At 36.1% G+C, this 14,706-nt stretch overlaps 1 protein-coding gene across 6 annotated transcripts in view; it reads left to right on the forward strand.

Annotated features, from left to right (window-relative positions):
- Positions 1-14,706, forward strand: part of CAB39L (calcium binding protein 39 like) — a 128,711-nt gene that overhangs the window by 24,826 nt on the left and 89,179 nt on the right. The window contains exon 4 of one of the 6 annotated variants that reach the window (XM_042967235.1): positions 10,138-10,274. The exons of the other annotated variants lie outside the window; for them this stretch is intronic. The gene's annotated coding sequence lies outside the window, so the exon portion shown is untranslated. The remainder of the gene's footprint in view (positions 1-10,137; positions 10,275-14,706) is intronic. 6 annotated transcript variants of the gene reach the window in all.

Here is a 14,706-nt window from a genome sequence, read left to right on the forward strand (position 1 = left end):
TCTCAAGACTTTATTGGCTTTTAAGGCTAATGGCTATCAAAAAATAAATTAAATGTTATTTCTGGGTTGCCTAAGATGTATATAGCTGTGATATTCTGGATTTACACTGTGGTCTTTAGGAATAGAGAAAAACAAACAAAAACGTGAATGAGAAGTAAAGAAGTGAGAATAAGAGAGAGGTAAATGCCACTAAAAAAGCCAAAGATCTGTAGTTACTCAAATTAGCAAAATTGCAATAATAGGTCTACAATATGTTTAGCCTACTCGAACACATACGTATGTATACATACATATATTTTATAATGGTAAATGTAATAGTCATTTCTGCTATACCACTTGTTTTGAAACAGATATGTTCCAACATGATTGATTGATATATTAGGGAACAGTGTGAGCATAATACACTTTCCTTGTTTACTTTTGGGTAGTTTCATTTCGGAGAAGCACTATGGGAATGCACAAACCACCTTGCTGAACCAAGCCACATAGAAATACACAAAATGTATACATGCACACACTTCAATTTTTTTAATGTTTATTTTTGAGAGAGAGAGATAGAACACAAGCAGGGGAGAGGCAGACAGAGAGGGAGACACAGAATCCGAAGCAGGCTCCAGGCTCTGAGCTGTCAGCACAGAGCCCAATATGGGGCTTGAACTCACAAACCGTGATACCATGACTTGATCCGAAGTCAGACACGTAACCAACGGAGTCACCCAGGTGCCCCAACATGCACACACTTCAAATACCAACCAGCAATCTCAGTGTACCACATATTATGAGTCATATCCATGTACATTTGGTATTAAAACTTTCCAACTGATTTCAGATAACCCTATTACCACTATTTCAAAATAACTCACAAACTACAACTCTTTAACACCTACCTTCGTAAGCAAATGCCAGGTCTTTTTATTTTTTTTTTATTTTTTAAACATTTTTTATTTATTTTTGGGACAGAGAGAGACAGAGCATGAATGGGGGAGGGGCAGAGAGAGAGGGAGACACAGAATCGGAAACAGGCTCCAGGCTCCGAGCCATCAGCCCAGAGCCTGACGCGGGGCTCGAACTCACGGACCGCGAGATCGTGACCTGGCTGAAGTCGGACGCTTAACCGACTGCGCCACCCAGGCGCCCCTGCCAGGTCTTTTTCAAAGTAAAGTGCCATATTTATTATTTATGTTTATGTTATTATTATTTATGTACTTTTAAACCATTTAGCATGTAAGACCATGCTGTTTTTATTAGGTTCCTACCTTTTCTTAAAAAAAAAATTGTCTGTGATGAAGTTTTTGAATATTGAGTTCCAACCCCACTGTACCTTGCTATTTGCCTCTTCAGTGTGATCACAGCCCTAAGCTAAATGAGTATGGGCAAAAGCAGGGAGGCAGAAAGTGTGAGAAACATATGAAAGAACCTAGGAGAAGATATGGTTAGAAAATATGAAAGATATGATGAGAAAGAAAAGATGTGTTCAGAACATAGGAGAAGCCTGAGGACCCAAGCATCTCTTCGCCCTTGGGCAAAGCTAACAGTCAACCCCAGAATACAACGTGATCTGTTGGGATGCATCCTGGGTGTAAGGGGGCAGGTTTACCCTCATTGGTTTGGAAGAAGCAGTGTAACCTGGGGGCTGGAGTAATGGACAGAGCAGTGAAGCCAGTAGAGACAAAAATCAGAGCAGCAAGTTCAGATTCAGCGATTTCTGACTTTGATTAGTAGAAAACACAAAGCCAAAGAGAATCTAAGAGAGTTGTATTGTCAAAGATATTTAAGTCTAAGAAGTAAAGGCTTGTGATTTCCCATCCCCTGGAAACTCCCAGACTACTGAATGTGATTCCGAAACAAGTGGACTGCTTCAGCAGGAAACCTCCCAGTCAGGAGCCATCCACAGTGACCTTCTCAGTGTGATTTTGGGGGATGGCTGGTAGGGGAGATCTCCCAGAGATTAGAGACTAGAATCAGGGGCAAACAATTTGGTAACTATGGAACTCATTTCCTTTCCCGGACAGGGAAGCTTGCTCTTCCTGTCCAACAAAATATCATATATATTATGGACTGATTTTTTTTATCTCCCTTTTTTCATGTAGGAGTATTTATTGCTGGTGTCCTTTTTTTTTTTTTTTTCTTTTTTTTTTTACTTTGCCATGGTTATTATTAGATGTCTTGGTGTGGGGATGAGCCATAGGATGATAGACCATAAGGAGCCGCTTCAAACTTGATTGAGCATATAATCAACAGATATTGGAGCTGGAGGCAGTAAACAAGTTTGAGTAAGAGTGAGTGCACTGTTCGTCACGTGTGGAAACCTTGCCTAATGTTAGGCGGGGCCATTATTGAAAGTATAGGTGTAGGAAAAGGGTAGGTGTGGATGCTGGGCAACCAGTTGGAACTTCTTTATGGAATGGTTTTATGTACCGCATAAATGTAACTGAGTGAATCCAGCTACATATGCTTTGAAGTTCAATCTTACTGTAGATAATCTCACCCGACATTTCACTTGACTCTTGACTTGAAGTTGCTCTTTCATAGTGAGCCTCATAATTCACCTTTTCCTACCTCACAGGCCTGTCAATCTCTTTGCACTAATGCTAACACACTCAGCAGCCAAGCTGGTTAATAAGTGGGCCCTGTTCTTACGCATGTGGTTATTAACAATTGGTTACCTGAACTAGCAGGACCAAAATCATTTTTGACATTTGATATGGCTATTGAAAGAGAGGATCAGGACCAGAGACCTCTTCTTTTGAGATTGTGGGGGCCAAGGCCTTGTAATCTGTTCTACCAGATAGGGAGAGCCCAACTATGAATGAAGGCCACACAAAAAAAAAAGCAATGCAAAAAGAGAGAGAAAGAGCTCTGGTGACCTTATTTAAGCTTTGGCAGAAGTTAGCTTTAATCCAGGGTCTCTCACCCTTGGTACTGTTGACATTTTGGGCTGGATAACTCTTTGTTGGGGGAGAGGATATTCTCTGATTTTAGGATGTTCAATAGCTTCTCTAGCCTCTCCCCACTAGATGCTTCCCCAGTTGAGAACCACTGCTCTAATCCTAGGCTTGTGGCTACATAATCCTTAATTTCCCTTTTTGCTGAACTTATTTGCATTGGGTCTGTCACTTGCAGTCCAATTGTTTTAGTTAACTTTCTCCTCCAGTTTTTATATGTAAATAAAAATAAATGTACTCATTAAACATAAACAACCCTGAAACCAATAAGGTAAAATTAACAATAATTTAATTCAATAAATAGCACTAAATTGCCAATAAAACAATCATAAAAATATGTATTTGTGTGTTTTGTATTTTACATGCTAGAGTCTTGATTTTTTTTTAACATGACATCAGTTTTTGTGACAATTATTGTTACTGCTGACAGTAAACACTTTTTTTTTAAATGTTTGTTTATTTTTGAGAGAGAGAGAGAGACAGAGCATGATCGGGGAGGGGCCGAGAGAGAGGGAGACACAGAATCCGAAGCAGGCTCCAGTCTGCGAGCTGTCAGCACAGAGCCCGATGCAAGGCTCGAACCCACAAATCGCGAGATCATGACCTGAGCTGAAGTCAGACACTCAACCAACTGAGCCACTCAGGCACCCTGACAGTAAACACTTTTTTAACCACCAGTGTGTTATTTTGATGAACTAATCAATTTAATATTGTGCCTTTAAAAATTCTGTAACTAGTTATAAGACTTATGGCTAGTGAAGTAGATATGTATCAAAGATGGAATCTAAGTCTTACAATACTCAATAATGTGAATGTGACTACTAAGGTAGAGGAGGTATTGGAATTCTGCATAGTTACACTACCACATATAGTAATAACTTTTCCCACCATGTTTTTGTATTTGAATTACTGTAGAATCATTGCTTATTTTGTGAACCATGATGTCATTTGACCATAACTTGATCTATATGTATCATTTGCATTTTTAACTTTTCCTCTCTGCTATTCTCAATAGCTGATACAACTCCATGGCACTACATTATTTATAGGTTGTTAAAGTCTCTATCTAATAATAAACAATTAAAATCTCATTCTATGGAATTTTTTTCAATTGTGAATTAACAATGTAAAATAGAAGTTTTGATTTTGTATCAGGTAAACTAATCCAACATTTTGACATTGGAACTCTCTAATATAATGGTAGTTGTATATGCTTAAAAGTACATTACAAGTTAAATTAGAAGTTAACTTGAGGGACACCTGGGTGGCTCAGTTGGTTAAGCATCTAACTCTTGATTTCAGCTCAGGTCATCATCTCACAGTTCTTGAGATTGAGCCCTGCATCAGGCTCTGCACTGTCAGTGTAGAGCCTGCTTGGGATTCTCTCTCCCCCTCTCTCTCTCTTCCTCCCCAGCTTGCTCTCTCTCTCTCTCTGTCTCTCTCAATAAGTAAACATAAGAAATTAAAAAGAAGCTGAGAAAAATTGATTTTTTATTTTTTTAAGTTTATTTATTTTGGGGGAGAGAGAGGGAAAGAGAGAGAGAAAAGAATGAGCAGGGGAGGAGGGGCAGAGAGCGAGGGAGAGAGAGAATCTCAAGTAGGATCCATGTGGAGTCCAACACTGAACTCAAACTCACACACCACTGTGAGATCATGACCTGAGCTGAAAACAAGTGTTGGACGCTTAACCTATTGAGCCACCCAGGTGCTCCTGCAAAGAATTATTTAAACTTCACTTATTAGTTTTATTGTTAGAAATTTGATAATGTTATTTTGAATCTATGTTAGGTATATTGAAAGATAACCACATCATTATGTTAATGTGTTTTGAACTAAGATTTTTATGTAAGAGAAGACAAATATAAAATTTAAAAAGTAGAGTTGAAACTCTGTAATGTTAGATATAAACTAATGACATTTTTTTAAACATATTTCCTAACTTTGATCACTGAAGGATCTAGAAGCAGTGACATCCCGGTAGCAATGAGTATGCCTGGTACCCAAACTTCGTTAAAAACACTGGAGCTCCCTGGAGAAATGGCTCATTCCAGATCTGTGACAGAGTAAATACAAAGTGAGGCTGGGACATTCTGGTGAACTAGAAAGCAATAAAAATTTGAGGAGTAATGGAATTGTATCAAAAGTATGCAGGAAGTATCTTGAAGTGGCTTCCACTGGACATATTTGGGGAAATTTGCACACTTATTATAAATACCTCTTCTATATCATTGCATATCCCCTAGGTTTCACTGGTCTCAGTTCAGCTCTGTGCAAACTCTAGTGTAGGTGGAACCATACATAGCTCTATTTCCTGCTGTTCTGCAAGCCCCTGGCTTTTTGCCGTGTCCACAGGGAAGACTCACACATATGCACCCTGGAGGTACAGAGGAGTTAAACTCAAGTGTATGGCAGTTAATGCTCTTTTGGGAAAGCCTTTCTTTAACCGATGGAAAATGAAGCCAGTGAATAAATTGTATTCTTTCTCTTTTCTCCTCATACCTTAGCGGTGGTCCTGAAATGTGCTTATATGGCTCTTAAGAGGTTCAGTCTGACAAATTAAATAGGTGGCCTGCTTGATAATGCATATTGTCATAATTGGCTCTTCCTCCTTTATTTTATTCCTCTTGTCCCTCACTCTTGCTTACTGTGATTGGGTTACTTTTAAAACTAATATTACATAAGGCTTTTTCTTCAGACTCTTCTTTTTTGGGAAACCAAGCTAGAAAGATGGCATCAAAAAAACTAATGCATGTAACTTATTGAAGCACTGAATATATAAAGATTTATGAACGATTTTGAATGATACTCAAAAGAAGAGAAAGACTTACCTCACCAAAAACAATCTTTTATTTGCAACCATTGGAAGTGAATGTTACCAGCTTTTTACTCTCAGAATTGGTAATTAAAGGAAGAGAATTAAGCCATTATCATTCTTTTTCAATTAGAAATATAGTTGAGGAGAAGCTCTTTCCTACAAAACAGTGCCAGCCAATATAGCAGAAAGAAGAATAGAATTTTTTAAATGACCAGTTTTCAACCCCTGATGAAATGATTGATTTAGGTTAGGATCATCAGTGAAGACAAATTCTTGCAGAAAGTATTAGTGGAGAACTGTATATTACTGCATGCATGTTACAAATGATCACTCTATACCTTGTTAGCTAGTTAAAAAGGACAGAAAGTCTTTTCAACAAATAAATTTGCTATTATTACCTTAACTCATAGTAGCACCTTAATTATTACTTAAGATTTTAAAGCCGTATTGTATTTTCCTGGTTTTTTGCATGCCTACTAATTTTTGACTGGGTGCCAGACATTATAAATTGTATGCTGTGTGCTACATGTCTAAAAATTCCCTTAAATATTTTGACTCTACTCTAGGATGCAGTTAATTTATTTGGAAAGAATTTTAACCTTTCAGAATTTACCTACTTGTAAGCTCTATAAGGAAGCACCAGAACAACTTTTAACCTAGGGCAAATTTGGTCTCACTGCCAAGGCAGTATCCTTCAGAATATTCAACCCAACTTTCCATATATTATGAGATTTCTTCATTCTGGCTGTTGGGAACAGAAACTATTTCCAGCCCTGTGTGAATACTGGGAATTCTTCAGCCTGATTCTTTCCATTGGTTCATCTCTTGGCCTTGGAGAGTTTTCTCACAGACGTGCTAATCAGTTCTCAGATGAAGATCTGAAGAGAATCCTCTGCAGATCTCTGGGACGGTCTTTGCAACTCTCTCCTCTCTGGTATTCTGCCCTGTGATTTTAGGCACATTGGCCTTTTTCAATTCTCAACCCTTGTCTCTTTAACTCAGGGAGACTGCCATGCTCTGTTTGGGTTCCCCTTCCTGTTCTGCTGCCCGGGGCTATTACCTTGTTTGTTTCCCTTCTCTCAGGGATTACTGGGCTGAGCTGCCTTGTGTCCAGTGTCTAAAAACCATTGGTTTATATATTTTGCCCAGTTTTTAAGTTATGTAAGACAAGAGTAAATTCAGTCCCTGTTACTTCATCATATCCTGAAACAAAAGTCACTGTAATTGTACTTTTTAATTACTCTGTTCAAATAATTTTTAGAAGACTGTACTTTTAAGAAAAAGTTTTAAACATTTATTTTTGAGAGAGAGAGAGAGACAGAGTGCAATCAGGAGAGGGACAGAGAGAGAGGGAGACACAGAATCTGAAGCACGCTCCAGGCTCTGAGCTATCAGCATGGAGCCTGATGCAGCGTTCAAACTCATGAACCGCGAGATCATGATCTGAGTCCAAGTCAGGCACTTAACCTATTGAGTCACCCAAGCACCCTAGAAGAATGTACTTAAAATTTTTTTCAAGTATTAATAGGATTAGTTAAAGAATATTTGCTTATCTGTTAAAATTTTTTTAAATAACTTACTTTTATCATCTTGTTTTCAGAGAATGAAGTTGTACCATTTTTCCTTTGGAAATTTATTGCCTTTTTTTGGTGACTTAATATATGGCCACTTTTTGTGATTTCTTTGTGTGCATTTTAAAAAATGGTGTTTGGTAGGAATCAAATGTAAACACATATATAATCATATGTAGTCAGTCTTACTATATACTTTAAATACCTTGTCTTTATTTTGTGCCTTAGAATCATAGATTGATATAATGTCTCTCAGTGCTAAAATGACTTAAAAAATTTTTACCTCGTAGTTATTCTAAGCACCATCCTTACAAATTCTGAATATCTTCAGGTATACCAGAACTTTTTGAGTATAATCTTGGACTCAGGAAGATACAAGGCACTCAATACCCTTTAGTGATAATATCCATTTAACACTTTATTTATTTTTATTTTTTAGACAGAGAGTGCAAGTGGGGGAGAGAGAGAGAATCTTAAGCAGGTACTGTGCTCGGCATGGAGGCTGACACAGGGCTCGATCCCAAGACCCTGGGATCATGACCTCAACTGAAATTAAGAGTTGGATGCTCAAATCACTGAGCCACGCAGGCACCCCTCCATTTAACATTTTTTAAAAGTAGGGAATAAAACTCTATGTTTTACAAAACTACAAATTAAAGGAATAATTGACAGACTAATTTCTAGTCGTCTTTGGTGCCTATTTCTTAGGTGTTAAGAACCAAATTACATTATAATATATTTAAGTTTAAAAGTCTACTTTAAATGAACCACCTTAAGAAATACATATTTTAGAATACAAATATATGTATATTAGGGTATATTTATTAAACATATGATATATAGATTAAGAAATAAAGCCAAGCTTTATTTGCTTTTTTCTTAAGGGTAATAAACAATTTAATCTATTTATAGATTTAAAAAATTTTTTAATAATTTTTAAAAAATGTTTATTTATTTATTTATTTTTGGCAGGGGGAGGGGTAGAGAGATGGGGAGAGCAAGAATCCCAAGCATGCTCCACACTCTCAGTGCAGAGATTAAGCCACGGGGCTTAATCCGAAGAACTGTGAGATCATGACCTGAGCTGAAATCGAGTTGGATGCTTAAGTGACTGAGGCACCCAACTGTCCCTGTAGATTTTTGCTTTGCAGTTTATTTAAGCTCATATTCTTAGGGATGCTTTAGTTCTGCAGAGACTAAGATTAAAATACAGTAGGTCTACTGACTATTGTCAGTTCTGTAATTGAGAGGTCTGTCATCAGAAGAGGAGCCCTAGGGGTACCTGGGTGTCTCAGTCGGTTGAGCGTTCAACCCGACTTCAGCTCAGGTCATGATTTCATGGTTTGTGAGTTTGAGCCCCGTGTGAGGCTCTGAGTTCTCAGCACAACCTGTTTCTGATTCTGTGTCTCCCTCTCTCTCTGCCCCACCCTCCTGCACCAAAATAAATAAACATTAAAAATAAAATAAAAATAAAATAAAAAAAGAAGAGGAGCCCGAGAATTTTGATTGGAAATATAAACTGGGAGACAGAACCTGAAAGTCTTTGGGACTGAGGAACTAGAAGAGAAAACTCCAAAGCAGGCCCTGACTGGCATTCTCTCAAGGCCAGCATGTATTCCAAGCTGAGTACATTGCCTCTTTAATTCCAAAGAATCCTACAAATGTTGTCTAAGCCTGTCACCAGCCATTCCACTCAGTTTTATACTTAATTCTTCATTCTCAATTTTTGCAGAGAGATCCATAATTTTAAGGTATTTTACCTTATAAATCTACATGTGTAATAATGAAAAAGTGGTATTATAATAGTCTTTAGCCTTATAAATTCTCATTGAAGAGATATTAATCATCCTGAGCAGTGTTTGTGTATGTATATGTGGAGGGACGGGGGCTTCTAAACAAAGTAATTGTATGGACGGGGCTTCTAAACAAAGTAATTGTATTTGGTTTACACATAAGTAGTATAAGCTGTTCTACTTAATATTTTCAGGGTCTGTATGTTTCTGTGTTCTTTGTAATTTTCCCTTTTGTAACTACAAATGTTGTTTCTAAGTTTCAAAATATGCCATATTTTAAAATACAGTAAACTTCCACAAAATTACACTTAAAATTAAATTATGAATACTCTAATTCTAAAATCTTCCTTGCTTTTTAAAATCTGAAGATTAAATTCATAATACTTGAGTATTTCCTTGCTACATTTTTATTATGATTAGGAATCAGCATCTTCCCCGAGAAGCTAACATATTAACAGATGAATCTGTTATTATCACTGTCAACACACCTTTATTAGAAACATTTTTAAACAGCATTGTCAGGCCAGTTTAATCTGTGGACAGAACCCCATACATGAACGACTATAGGACTTTAAAGGGAAAAGATGGGATGAGAAAAATATTTTGTTTATCCCTAGACTGTTTTGGGAGGAGGGAGCAAGATTTAAATTTGCCTCAGCTTTAATTGCTTTACACACATTCTTGTGACGCACAGTTGGGAGGGAGGAAGAAAAAGAGGGAGCTGTTACTGTGTGGTATGTATCTAAAAGAGTGCATTTGAAAGGGAGAGGAGAAAGCAGAAGCAAGCTGGTCTGACCAGAAACAGAACTGCCTGTGACAGATTAAGAGACAAGCGAGGCTTGGAATCTGAGAGCAAGCAAAGAGAGTGGAAATTTACAGCTGCCCTGTGTGAGTGTTCAAGTGATCATTTTCTGCTAACGTTTTCCGGTGGTAACTGTTACTCTTCAAAGAGAGAGAGAGAAAGTCAAGACGGGATTGTGGAAACTCTTTTCTCTGCAACGCTTTGGTAATAGGAGGCACCCTCTATTAAATGGAAGATAGAGCTACTTCATGTAAAGTGCTTTGAGCCCAAGAGAGAGCTGTCTTCAGCACCTCACCATGTGTCTACTTTTTGTTGCTTAGACAAGCCTGGACATTTCTGTAACATTTGGTGAGTATCAGCCAGGTTACCTATACTAGTTCATAGAAATGGAATTAATATGGTAAACTTTAGTTTTAGTAAAGGTTTTACAGTTATTGCTTATACATTCATTTTAAATTGTGTTGTTACCTTGTTTCTTTGTGCATGATGAACTGCTGTTACTAGGAGAGGTTTAAAAAAACAGCAACTACAAAACAATACTTCTCTGTTGCCTAAGGCACTTGAACCATTACCAACTATTCTGTGTCCATGGAATATCTTATTTTGGAAATGGGTTTTTATTTACAGAGGGTTACCAAAAATAAAATAGTGGCAGTATACCACTTTTCATGTTTCTTTTTCAACTGCATAAAAATTCAGGAGTTACCTCTTTCTGTGTATTGTCACTAAATTTAAAATTATCAATGTGATGTTTGGTATCTTCAATTATTATAAATTACACCCTTCTCTCATAATCCAAGTGGATGGAAGTGTTAATGATACCATTATTTACAAGGACATACAATTTAAATATTGAATGCTTCTGTTAGATCCAATAAGTGACACATGATTTTTTCCCCAAATCTGTAATGAATGTAAAAATTAGACAACGTACATATCAAATTTACCATTTGATACAAAATGGATGCACATGGATTTCAAATTAAGGATTAAAACAGTTATTTTCTTATAGCTGATACCAAGCTCTCACATAATATTTTTGTTCTGCTGAAGAACTGTTATAGCCAGATGCATATATGTATACAAGCAATACAGCAGAAAAAAGAAAAATAAACTCATAAAATATGTATTCACATTCCAAGAAAAACTTTAATTGTACAACCTTAACATAGGAGATTGTATACTCATTTTTTATATGTCTTTTTAAAGGCATCAGTGGAAGACACATAATCATTCTTCTGTGGGAGGAAGGAAATATACATTGTTAGCTGCTAAAGTGAGTCATTGCATAGAGGTGCACCATTCTAGGCAAAGTTTCTAATTTCCTCTCTGCCAGCATCAAAAAATATGTCCTTAGTGATTCAAGTGAGTCCTTTAAGGCAGAACAACTTAGCTGAAATGAAAACTTCAATAGAGTGTCAGTAAACATATCAAAAGGGTTTATACCCTAGACATACTATATAAAGTGTTGCATTTCCTCTATGTGTGCAGAAGCCTGTAGAACAGGTTTTGTTTTGTGGTTTCTTTTCTTTTTCTTTCTTTCTTTCTTTCTTTCTTTCTTTCTTTCTTTCTTTCTTTCTTTCTTTCTTTCTTTCTTTCTCTTTCTTTCTTTCTTTCTTTCTTTCTTTCTTTCTTTCTTTCTTTCTTTCTTTCTTTTTTAATGCCTTTGACCTATGTATAAGAAGAAACTCAGCTGATCTTCGGAAACATTTTCTGGACCAGTATCTTGCACTTAAAGTCAAAAGTAAATAAAATAAAGATAATATCACAAACCATCTTTTCTTCTTTACTGAAGTTCCCATACTCGGTCCTTCTTAGACCAGTGGAAGGTTTGCATACAGCTTCACAATTGTCAGAATAATTTTTTATTTTAAGCTAGTAAGTCATTGGTATTACCTTGGTGGTGGCACCATTTCTTAAGCCCATAGGAATGTAAATATAACAATAAAGATTAAGTCATTCTCAGTTTACAAATATTTTGTACTTCAGAAGTTTATTGTGAATGGGTTGTTGGGAATTTGGGACCCATCTTCCCTGGAAAATAATTCAATAAATGATTGACTTTTATTATAACCTGAGGACATATTACAGTCACAGTATAGAAAAACCATTGCCACCCTGAAAAATACTAGAAAAGCAAGTCTAGTAATGAAACTAAATGTAAAAACAATTCTATTGAATAAGACATTATTTTTATTTATCTTAGATATTAATGCTTGAAGAAAAGCAAATTTAATGAGATGAATGGGTTTTGGGAAAGATGCTTATAAATAGGATTTCTAGGTACTTTTTTTTTTTTTTTTTTAATTTTTTTTCAACGTTTTTTTTTTATTTATTTTTGGGACAGAGAGAGAGACAGAGCATGAACGGGGGCGGGGCAGAGAGAGAGGGAGACACAGAATCGTAAACAGGCTCCAGGCTCCGAGCCATCAGCCCAGAGCCTGACGCGGGGCTCAAACTCACGGACCGCGAGATCGTGACCTGACTGAAGTCGGACGCTTAACCGACTGCGCCACCCAGGCGCCCCTCTAGGTACTTTTGAGAGCTTCCATGGTTGATTGCATTCCCTTTATGAGACCTTATCCCATGTTAAGATTAGTGATTTTTGTTTCCCTTGCCATAGGCATATTTCTAGCCATTGCTTTTATCCTTATCACCCATTTCTAGAGTCTAGCTCAGTGGCACATAAGCAGATACCTAATAAATAGTTACTGGATGAGGCCTAAACTTTTTCTTTGGTTCACAGAAATGGAACTGACGAATTTTTCCAAGATACCCAAAAAAGGAAAGGGGTTTAGGGGCACATGGTTTTCATTATGAGAAAGATATGGCCTGATAAGAATCATTGAATTGTGAGACACAAAGCAATATTAGTACAGAATAGGCCTAACTATTCTGAGAAAAAGGGAAGACCTTGGTATAACTTAGTGGCAGCCCTGAATGAGTAGGGATGGTGATGGGGGAGGCAGTTTACAAGCTTGGTATCTTGAGTACATGGGACATTCTAAGGTAAGGTGTCACCTTTATGTATTTGCATAAGTGTACCAGGACTCATGAAGAAATGTGGCCTATTAGGAAAACTCAAATTAGGTCTATCTAAATTAAGTTTAGTGACACTGGTCCTAAGAGTTTCTCTAAAGTGCTGTAGTACGAAATTTAAAAGCTGGCAATGTAATAAACACATATAATGAAATAACACGGTGAATGCAGATTGCACTTAGATGATTTTCAGTGGCAGAACAACTTTTCCATTTGATCAAGAAATACTTTCTTTGTTTTATTTGAAAAACTATAAACCTTGTCTTAATAATAACAATATGTAACCAAAACTTGATGATTGTTATGTATAATATGTGTGTGCTTACAGGAAAGACTAAAAAAAAGTCAATTTTGAGTTTCCCTTGATAATTCTGTTGTAAAGAGTAACCATTTGTGAATTTCAGTGAGATCTGATGCTTTGAATACAGATACTAGTTTTTGAGAATACGGACCTAGCTTCAGACCTCTGCTATAAGTTGAGATTATGAAATTCTAATATAATATTCTCATTCATTGACAGTCATTAATCAGTAATAAATGTAGAAAATTTTAGCTCTGACAAATGCCTGGATCTGTCAACAGAAACATCACTATAAACCTAATGAATGAAGTTACTGGTTGTTTTTCCTGGAATAGTAGTCTAGTAGGTTATTATTTGTAATAACAAATACATTAGCTGTTGTGTGTCTTCCTACCTTCATGTACTAATTGTGTTTTTAAAATTATTTCACTGGTTACAGTACACTAGAATTAAGGAACAGTTCTCAAGGACATGGGTTTCTCTTAAAAAAGAGTTTTTATTCTGATGCAAGTCTGACCAAGGCTTCCAGATGAATGAGGATGCATAAGAAACTTCTCACAAGTTTTCCATTTCTGTGTAAATTGTCCACTTTTAGAAAAGCTCTCTCCTAAACTCTGTTAATAAAACTTATAAAAACAAAATCATTCTTAGTCATTTTGAACTGAGAAAAAGAATGATCAAAGTCCTTATTTATACTCTATTGCCTACAGTTTCACTCATTTCTATAGGTTTTCAAGTGAAAAATTTAATGGTAGTGCCTAATTACATTTAACATATGTATTTTAAACTAGAATCATTAAAGAAGCCATTGATTGGAAAACACTTTGACATATATCATATGCTCCATAATGGATTTGGTGTCATAATATGCATAACTAGAATGATATGCTTTGTAATTTATTATCTCTGTGAAGGCACTTCTAAATTATGACTTTGTCAGTGGGGGGAAAGGGGACTACTTGGATATGACAAATACAGCAGAACCATTGGGAATACTTAAAAATTTTTTAAATATACGTTAAATCAAATTTACCCATTTAAAGAGAACAGTTCAATGAATATTGACAGATGTATATACTCATGTATATACATTAAAAAAAATGAATCTTACTAGCCCAATTATCTGCCATAGATGCACTTTGATCATATCATGTCTGTGAGTTCTATTTGCAATACAGATAAAAGAATGCTCATTACTGAACTTTTGTGGTTTTTTTTTTTAATGTGGGGCTAAGTTTTATTTTTTTTTTTAGTTTAAGAGAAGGTAATTATGCCTTAAGTTTAAATTAGCAAGCTCTAAGAAAGAATGTTGGAAATGTTCCTCTCTCACTCATTGTTGATTGTAAAATAAACATGTGAAAGGAAAGAAGGCTCATTTTTGAGTTGGCTTTCTTTCAGTGAATAATTTAAATTAAATAGAATGATTTAAAAATAGAATTA

This window comes from Panthera tigris, chromosome A1 (assembly GCF_018350195.1).
Source record: "Panthera tigris isolate Pti1 chromosome A1, P.tigris_Pti1_mat1.1, whole genome shotgun sequence".
Classification (NCBI taxonomy): Eukaryota; Metazoa; Chordata; class Mammalia; order Carnivora; family Felidae; genus Panthera; species Panthera tigris.